The sequence below is a fragment of the Microcaecilia unicolor genome, chromosome 5, assembly GCF_901765095.1.
Source record: "Microcaecilia unicolor chromosome 5, aMicUni1.1, whole genome shotgun sequence".
Classification (NCBI taxonomy): domain Eukaryota; kingdom Metazoa; phylum Chordata; class Amphibia; order Gymnophiona; family Siphonopidae; genus Microcaecilia; species Microcaecilia unicolor.
Genome location: NC_044035.1, coordinates 135,910,261 through 135,920,759, shown reverse-complemented (window position 1 = coordinate 135,920,759; position 10,499 = coordinate 135,910,261). Strand labels below are relative to the sequence as shown.

The 10,499-nt window shown below is 39.1% G+C and overlaps 1 long non-coding RNA gene across 1 annotated transcript; it reads left to right on the top strand.

Moving 5' to 3' along the window:
* The first annotated feature begins 4,167 nt into the window (after positions 1-4,167).
* On the top strand, positions 4,168-9,721 carry LOC115470305. Its single transcript, XR_003942175.1, has 3 exons — positions 4,168-4,316; positions 8,316-8,363; positions 9,452-9,721. It is a non-coding gene; the product is annotated as an uncharacterized LOC115470305 (long non-coding RNA).
* Positions 9,722-10,499: the final 778 nt, after the last annotated feature.

The window sequence follows — 10,499 nt, the reverse complement described above, 5'->3', positions numbered from 1 at the left end:
ATCCCCCCCCCCCCCCCTTAGGACAGAATGGGAATGTTCCAAGAAAAAGGAAAACTAAATTGATTTCCACACATGTAGGTCAAAGTATTTACAGTGTCACTTTGAGTTTGATATTGAAGACAGAAGAAAACTGGCTTTCTCCTGCCCATGAAGATCTGGATGCCTATTTCACCTGTGAGTGGCTTTCTGGGAGCTGATGACATTTTGAAGTTGTTGAGAACTGAATTTCACATGAAAGGGATATAGGAGGAAATGAAGATCAGGTTAGCACTGAGTTAATATAGAGACCCTTTGACTAAAGCTTAGTGTGTCCTAATGGACAGTAGCATGTGCTAAGTGCCATGTGGTCCATGGGTATGAAATAGAATGTACAGCATTTATCGCATGCTAATGTCCATTAGTGCATGCTACATTTTAGTCAAAGGGCCCCTTAGTTTCTTGATGCATGGCTAACATTTGCAGCATTAGTGGAATCTATTAAGCCTCTTACGTATTAATGCTAGACAGCGCCGTCAGCATTAATAGCTAATGAGGTAATGCAAATAATTTTAAAATTTCAGTTATTTGAATGCATGTTAGTATTGGGAGAAATTGTTTTATACATATAACAACTGTTATTTAAAGTCAACATCAACACACTTTTAATGCAGAAATTAATATTAATACTCAGTACATCGGCCGCTTAATTAGTTTTGCCATCTTAGTTTTCTGAAATTGATTGTGCTATCGCTGTTATTTCTAGATCATCTCAGGCATAGAGTACTTTAGAAAGCTCTAACCAAAGGTCCACTGAAAGGGTAAATGCACAATGGCAGAAGTTTTATAGTTTTAGGCATCCCAATGCTGCATGGGGAGTGCCTATTCTATAACTGGACACCCAGATTATATTATAGAATACTGGTGTCAACCCACATTGGCATACTTGGTGAACCCACTGCCAGGTCAATCTCAGGAGTAAATGGGTGCTCATGTCTTGCCCACATGTACACTCCCATGCATTTATATGCTAAAGCACTTATAGAATGTGGCAGGGCATTTTCAATATGTTGCCTAAATCTAATCTTGGATGTTTTGCTGGAAACATCCAAAAATCAAGTGGTGAACATAGCGATTTTCGAACTAGAAAAACATCTATCTTTGTTGTCAAAATGGTCATTTGTTAGATATTGTTGTGCTCAATGTGGTATATTCTATAAGTAGCACCTAAAAATCAGTGCCAAAAATTTAACACGCTTTGTGCAGTTCTATGAAGAGTATGTGGCCTTTATAGAATCATGCTTAGGCATAAACTGCGCCTGTCTTTAGGCACCTGCAATCAGGCCTGCTATGAGCAGGCTTAAATGCCAGTACAGTTTGGCCATATTATATATCCATGCACATAACATTTGGGAACGCCCCCAGAAATGCCTCTATCCATGCCTCCAAATAAGCTAGGATTTAAGCGCACATCATTATAGAATATGATATGCACATAAATCACTCATTACTCAATTAAAAAAAATCCAATGGAAAAACGCACAAAATCAAGCCTTTGGGATGTTGTAGGAGCTAGCATTCTTAGTAGACTAGCCACACGGACATCCTAGCAGAGCATAAAAGGCCCCAGGTACACATCTCACTATTTCCTCCTTATATTGTATGGTGAGCCCTCCCAAATCCACCAAAAACCTACCGTACCTAATTGTACACCACTACAATAGCCTTTATGACTGCTGTTGTCACCTATATGTGGGTACAGTAGGTTTTTGGTGGGTTTTTCAAGGCTCACACTTGCCACCACAAGTGTACCAGTTAGAGTGGGATAAGGACCTGGATCCCCGTCTCTACGGTGCACTGTACTGATTATCAGACTACTCCAGGAACTTGCATGCTGCTCTATTAGGACTGGCCATAACATCTGAAGCTGTCATAGAGGCTGGTATGCACTGTTTCTTTCACATCTTTGGTGGGTGGGTAGAAGGGAGTCACGGTCTTAATCCTTCCAGTGATCATTTAGGGCACCTTTTTGTGAGTTATTCATGATTGCCACAGGTCTAGACCAAAACATCTAAATTTAGCCCTGGACATTTTTGCTTTATCCTATTATGGTAGAAAAATATCCAAGTTCTTTAAAATGAGTTTCAAAAATAGTGATTTGGATGTTTTGGCAAAAAATGTCCATCTGCTACTTTGTATCGCTTTTTAGACATGTTTTCTGTTTCAAAAATGAACCCCATAACGTGCTTCCTTATAGAACAGTGCATACTCGAACAAGGAGCACGAAACTGCATATGCTCAGTTAAAGAACTGCCGTTAGTGTGACTTTTCGTAACCATCCAGACACCACTGGATAATCAAAATTGAAATCAGTCTTTTGGCTTTTGTCAAGTTCCATGCACTGTATGATGACTGAACTTGATTTCTATTTCAGAAGGCTAGTTGAAAGTGATAAGTTGTAAAGGTGGAAACTAAAGTTGCTTTTTGCTTATATTGTTCATGCTATCAGACAACATAATTCTGTCATGATTTTCAAGATCTACCCATTAAAGAACTTGCAACAGGTGCCATAATTGCAGAGGCATATTTAGGAAAAAAGTAAGGACGTATTCAGGTTAATGTTTTACATAAATGTCTTGTTTTCCAAAAATTAAGTTCACATATTTTAATGCATTAGTATCATATTAGGAAATTCCGTTTCATTTATTAATACTATTACCACTACTTATCGTTTCTGTAGCACCACTAGATGCAGACATCACTATACAAAAACTCGTAAGACACAGTCCCTACTCGACAGCTTATAAAATGTATAAGACAGAAACAGGAAAATAATGGATTAGGGAGTTTCATTTATTATGGGAATGATTAAAATAACATGGGTATTCAACAGGAGAATAAAGATAAGAAAACATCAACAAAATAAAATTAGGACAACAGAGAACATGTTTAAAAGAAATGTTTTTATTGTTTGATGAAATATGTGGCTTGGGCGTTTTCAGTATGACATTTAAATCCAATTTTGGACGTTTTAGGAAAAATGTCCAAAAATCCAGTAGTGAACATAACTATTTTCAAACTATATCCAACTTTTTGTTTTCAAAATGGCCATTTCATGGATGTTTTTGTGCTCAGTGCATCTATCTTTTAGGACCATTTTCAAAACAAAACAAAACTTGCACAAAAACAAACCATTGGGATATATGGGGGGTGGGGGGTCACACAGACATCCCAGCAGAGCAGTGGGGCACGCTAGAGGACACAGCAGTGGACTTCACATAAAAGGTCCCAGGCACACATCTTACTGTTACCCCCTTATATTGTATGGGAAGCCCCCAAAACCCTTCCAAAACCTACTGTACACTACTATAATAGCCCTTATTTCTTAAGGTGTCACCTATATATACAAGTACAGTAGGTTTTTGGTGAATTTTGAAGGATTCACACATTCCACCACAAGTGTATCAGAATGGGGGCCTAAGTCCCCTTCTCTACAGTGCACTGCACCAACCTTTGGGCTACTCCAAGAACCTGCTTGCTGTTCTAATAGGACCAGCCATAAAATCTGAGACTGGTATGCACTATTTCTTTCAAAGTTTTGTGGGGTGGGAGGGGGTCAGTGACTTCTGCGGAGAGTAAGAGGTGGGTCATGCCTCAATCCTTCCAATGGTCATCTGGTCATTTAGGGCACCTATGTGACTTAGTTGTGATTGAAACAGGTCTAGCATAAAATGACTATTAGTCCCGGACATTTTTGTTTTGTTCTAGTATGGCAGAAAAATGTCCAAGTTTTGGGAATGCCCAAATCCAACCCCTAACATGCCCCCTTGTGATTTGCATGCACTGCAAAAAAAAAAAAAAAAAAAAGTCTCAAATCCAAGTTTTTAAAATTGCAATTTGGAAGCATGAAGGCAAATAGAAGTGGGCCACAGGTATAACTCTGACAAGAGTTTTCTAGTCATATGTAGACATGTTTGTGCTGCTGGTAAAGAAACTTATGTCAGATAACACACACCCTGCCCTTAGGAAAGAAAATAGAGTAATTACTATGAGTTTTACCCTGTCCCCATATAGATTCTAATTTCTACCATATTGCACAATCTTAATAACTTTCCAGAATTTCATAATTTTGCCCAGAAGACAAAGAGCTAGAAACTCACTCAGGTATAAAAGGAGCACACTCTGGCAGGCAAGGTATCATTTGGAAAGCTAAATTTTCAGTTCTTCTTCCTGAAGCCGGTCTTGATTGACAGGAACAAACACAACCATGTCTTCAAAGGGTGGACAAAGACAACAATGCCAGGACCCTTGCCAGCAGACACGCGATCCCTGCCAGCAGAGTAAGTATTCTCTTTAAATGGAATCATTTAATATTTCTGCTAATATCTATAAATGTAAGGTAAAAGAAAAGTATTTATATCAATCCTTTTTCTCCCAGAAGTTTTAGATACCAGAGTACATTTATATAACCAGGGTCATTTACTAAGAAAACATGCTAATATCATGATTTATCACAAGGTCCAAATGGAACCTACAATATAAAATGCATGATAATGGTGTTAGCCTACACTGTTAGTAAATCAGCTCCAAACTATGGTACATGTATTACAATTTTAGTGGTAGTATACATTATTTTTCTAGCTGGTGGAAAAAGGGAGGGCCCAAAAATAGGATGCTCAACAGGGATTTTTGAATGCTAGGAAAAGTCCATGTCTAAGAAAAAGAAAGTGTTTTTTTTTTTAATCTAGACTTGCTTCAGTCACATTCAAGTTACAAGGTGTTGCTTGGCTGACTACTGGAGAGATTAAGGCATGACCCTACTTAATCCCCCAGTGGTTGCTGTCCTCCTTCCTCTCATTGAAAGTGAAATTGGAAAGGAAAACCAGGTATCAATCATGACTGTTGCCTAGTGGTTAGAATGGTGGACTATGAACCAAGGGATCCAGGTTCAAGTCCTACTCCAACTCTTTATTTTATTTTATTTTTTTGAGCATTCCAGAAACTGTACCGAAATATATAAGCCACCTGCAAGCCTGAAGGCTATTGAAGTGGTGCACATTCTGGTTCCGTAGGTATTATTCAGGTCCTGAAGGGATCACATTTACAAAAAAAGAGTTATAGGGGGGCTTGAACCTGTGTCCTTTGGTTTATAACCCACTAGGCTACTTCTCTGTTCTGCCTAGGTTTCTAGCAAACTTCACAATGCTATGTTGACTGGCAGTTTGCTGAGTAAGCTTGGGAAGCACTTATGTAAGGTGGTTGTAAGACTACTTTTAGGGGTTCACTTTGCTTTTTACCCCTATTAGTTTTTTTACCCCTGACGCAGCCTGAGGGCGAAACGTGGCCACGTCGGGTAACTTGTAATAAACCACTTCTTCTGTTACCCTCCTGTTCTATTTTTTTGTCTTTTTTGATCTGCTTTTTTTCTTTTGATTTGCCATTTCTGTGGCAGATCTTTGCCTTTTTTTTGTTTCTGTTAGGTTTCTGTGTGGCCATATTTTTGAAAATGATGCCAGATAGATATTTATGTCCCTGGTTTTTTGTCGTTCAAAAGTTGGATGTTTCAATTTGGAAAATGGCTATTCATTTTGAATGTTTTCAGTGCAAACATATCCATCTCACAGCCATAATCGAACAAGAAACCTAGACATTTTCCCTGTTTGATTATAGCTGTGAGAAGGACATTATGAGCAGGAATTTTTGGGGGGACTTAAACATTTTTTTTAAATGCCCCCCCGTCTATATTCCCTACTTCTTTACTCATTAACTAATACTATTCATTTCTATAGCACTACTAGATATACGCCATGCTGTACACATTTTATGCAGGTACTTCTTCTGTCTCTAGAGGGATCACAATCTAAGTTTTTCTTACCTGGGGCAATGGAGGGTTAATGGGGTCTTTTACTGAAACTTAACTGGAGTTATCTGCAGCAGGGCCCATAGGAATAAAATTGTGGGCATTTCTAAAATCTATGTGTGTTGTTATAGAATACACCCGTTCCCTGCCTAATTTAGGTGTTGACATTTACATCAAGTTTTACTTGGCATAACTACTATGACTAAATTTAGTTGTACAGGTGGGTGCTGGGCATATTCTATAATTTGCACAGAAGTTTAGGTATATTCTAGAAAATACACTTAAATTTAGGCGTACTTTGTAGAATATGACTAGGCATATTTTTTTTCAGTGGCAAAATTTCAGGGACCATATGTAGAATCTAGTCTAATATGCCTACTAGATCCTAACCTAAATACACTAGTCAAGAATTCTCATCCAGAATAAATTTCTCAAGATTAGTTGGATCCATAAACATGCATGCAATATTTTGATATGAAACTAAACATTTACAAGAAAATCTCAAATGCAAGGTATCACTCATCACCAAAACTTTTGTTTTTAAAGAAAGAAAGGATTTCCTTCTTAATTGCATCTGGGAAAATTTATGTTTTTTGACTACAATACAGACAATCTTGCTTCTTATAATTCAATTTCGAGATTTTCTCTTCAGCATCTCTGAAGAAAAAGAGGCAACTAGGGTTGCCCCAATGCTAGTCATCTCTTGGCATGATTAAAAACAAACAAACAAAAAACCCCAAAAGCTGTTAAATTGACCTCATCAGGAGGAGATACCACATCAAAGCTTTCTTCCTGTCTAGAAAGGGTAGTAGAACCTACTTTCCTTTAAAGGCTCCAAATAGATGCCTAATAATTGGATCCCTTATATAGAATTGTCTTCAATCCCTCAAATTTTATATAAGGCGCAGCGAGTAGGCATGTGGCAAATTTACATACACTACTCCATTGAGTAATGAGCCAATTAGTCATGATAATTGGCCAATAACTACCAATTATCATTTATTTACAATTGACATTTACGCATGCTTCTTTTTAGGTGTTTTCTTAAAAGAGGTGCATGTAAATTCCAACACACATAGCTAAGAAGGGGGAATGGCCATGAGAGGAGTGTAGGTGAGGGGTGTCAATCACATTTACACTCTTCATTATAGAATTTGGGGGAATGCACGTACATTTAGGCACGGGCATTTACACCAGGTTTTCAGTGGTGTAAATGGTCATGCCTAAATATATGTGTGTTCCTCTGGCCTATGCACTATGCTATACATTGTGGCATACTGTAGATGTGGTTTATAGAAAAGCACTATGCATGTTATTCCAAACACGTCTACATTTAAGATGCCTTATATATATATAGATAAGACGGATTAATGTAATTTATCTTACTATCAGGCTTATTTTTGAAAGAGAAGGGTGCACATCTTTCGACACAAATCGTAAGATGTGTGTCCTTCTCACAGTGTCACCCAAATCGGCATAATCGAAAGCTGATTTTGGGCGCCCTCAACTGCTTTCCGTCGCAGGGATGACCAAAGTTCCCGGGGGCGTGTCAGAAGCATAGTGAAGGTGGGACAGGGGTGTGCTTAACACATGGGCTTCCTCGGCCAATATTGGAAAAAAGAAGGGCATCCTTAACAAACACTTGGACGACTTTACTTGGTCCTTTTTTTTTTTACAACCAAGCCACAAAAATGTGCCCTAAATGACCAGTTGACTACCGGAAGGAATCGGGGATGACCTTCCCTTACTCCCCCAGTGGTCACTAACCCCCTCACACCCTAAAAAAATGTTTTAAATATTTTTTCCAGCCTCTATGCCAGCCTCAAATATCATACCCAGCTCCATGACAGCAGTATGCAGGTCCCTGGAGCAGTTTTAGTGGGTACTGCAGTGCACTTCAGGCAGGTGGAACCAGGCCCATTCCCCCCTACCTGTTACACTTGTGGTGGTAAATGTGAGCCCTCCAAAACCCACTGTACCCACATGTAGGTGCCCCCCTTCATCCCTATGGGCTATGGTAGTGGTGTACAGTTGTGGGGAGTGGGATTTGGGGGAGGGCTCAGCAGACAAGGTAAGGGAGCTATGTACCTGGGAGCTTTCTTTAAAGTCCACTGCAGTGCCCCCTAGAGTGCTCGGTTGGTGTCCTGGCATGTGAGGGGGACCAGTGCACTATGAATGCTGGCTCTTCCCATGACCAAATGGCTTGGATTTGGTCGTTTCTGAGATGGGTGTCCTCGGTTTCCATTATCGCCAAAAATTGGGGACAACCATCTCTAAGGTCGACCTAAATGTTGAGATTTCGGTGTCCCTGACCGTATTATCGAAACAAATGATGGACGCCCATCTTGTTTCAATAATACGGGTTTCCCCCTCCATGTCATACACATATGTTCAAATATTTGTTAGGAAATATACCTTGGACATTTCTAAAATAAAATCATGGAAGTCATTTATATCATATCCATTTTCTTTATTTCAGCATGTAAGGATGTGCCACAGTGCCAGGATCAGACACCTAGGTGCCCAGGTAAAACAAATTACATTTGTTAAAATTAAGAAAATATAAAACTGGTATTGTTTCTGAATTGCTTATTGTAGGTGATTTACAACTCAATTTGAGCTTGGATTTGGAAAGTAATTCAACCCAAAATCCAAACCCAGATTAATTTCTGTGCAACCAACAGCACATGTATGGTGGAGGAAGTTCATGAGCATCAACAAAGATGTTCTATGAGTGACATAACAAAGTTTTTTTTCCAGAAGAATGAAACGTGATACCCAAGACCGGGTTTCTTTCTCTGGGCCATTAAGACCTGGGGATGCTAAAGAAATGTGTCTCAGGCATCGAATAAAAGGAATACCTAGTGACCAGATTCAGGATACACACATACTGGGCTCTAAGAGGAGCCGTGTTTTGTGGCCTATGGCCAAGGTCTGTCATTGCAATGGCTGAGCTTAGGGGACCTTTTACTAAGCTGTGGTAAAAGAGGCCCTGTGCTAGAGGTGGTGGCCGTTTTTTGCCTGATGCTGAGGCCCTTTTTACCGCAGTGGGTAGAAAGGCTGAAAAAAGAAATGGCCATGCAGTCAGATTGCAGGCGGAGCACTTACCACCACCTATTGAGGTGGTAGAAGGGGCTTCTGCGCAAACCTGTCAATAACCAGCCAGCATGCAGCACTGCCCGATTGCCGCCGGGTAACCACCAGAGAAAATATTTTTCAAATATATCTGCTAGCACTGGAAATGCCACACACTAGGGTTGGAACTACCACTGGCGTCCGTGTTGGGCCGGCAAAATTTCCAGATTGCCATGCAGTAAGCCCACAGGCCCCTAAATGAGGGAGTGTAGGATATTATACAAAATGAGGAATATCTTGGCATAGTTGCAAATAACAGCTCACGGTGTCATAGCCCGGTAAAATTCCAGTTCTAAATCTAGCTATAGTTACAAAGCTATGTTAACAGTTTTGCATGTGTTAATATTAGTAACTGTATTAACGAGCTCTAATCCATAACACAACTTAGAAACTATGGGCCTTGGGCTGGGATTCCAAAGGAAGAAGGGAAAACAGCAAAAGAAAAAAAAAATTCTAATTTAATGCTTCTGTTTTCCACAGATCCATGTGCCCCAGTCCAACCCCAATGCCCGGATCAAAGCAAAGGGCATAAGAAGTGCTGAGTTGGTGCTGCAGAATTCTCTTCATAAAGCTTATTCATATTAACATCTCTGTTGAAAGATAAAATAAGATGATTTGAATTTGATCAAATATATTAATCTTTTATTGAATTGCACAAGCCTATCCTACTATCAGCTATGTGATCTTGGTTTACCAACTGATTAAAGATGATTTTGCTGCTAAATTAAAACAATATATTGTTCACCAATATATCGACAGTTTTCTGGTCTATTTAAAATATTCTACAGATTTCTATACATGAGGGAAATTGTTGAATACCTTTGGGTTGACATTCAAAGCCATCTATGCAGTCAGTCAGTCTAAATGGTTCATTTTGAAATTTGAGGACCACTACAACATTCAGTAGCACCTACTTGACCTGCTATGTTGTTGAATAGGTTATAGTTAATTGGATATCAACACAGTGGGGGTGGTTAATCAGCCTCATTGCTCCAGTTGATGTCAGTCAGGCCTCTATTCAATCTTAATTAAATCATATGTTTTAAATAAATCGGACATAACCAAAAGAAGCCTTAGTGAAACCAAAAGTTCAACACAATGAAACAAAATAATGAAATTTGGTGCAAAGGTCAGGTTTATTTATTTTAAAATGTAGACTCCACTCAACCTACAATTCTTGACAGATTACAAGTAAAACATACACATTTACACTTTAGAACACAATCAACACATTAAAAACACAGGACAATGAGAGCAATAATCTGCAAATCAGCCAGATACCATCAGCCAGAGCAAAGGGTCTCTTCTATCAAGCTATGCTAGAAGTTCCCATGCGGCAATGACGATGGATCCCATTCAAAGCGTGGCTTGATAAAAGAGGCCTAAAGTTATTTATTTGTTCATTGCTCAAGGAAAGCTTTTTAAAATAAGAATTTATTTACTTGTTTACAAAATGAGGCCAGTTCCATTTTATGCAAGTCAATGGGGAGTGTATTCCATAACTGTGGACCTGACACTTGAAAAGAAA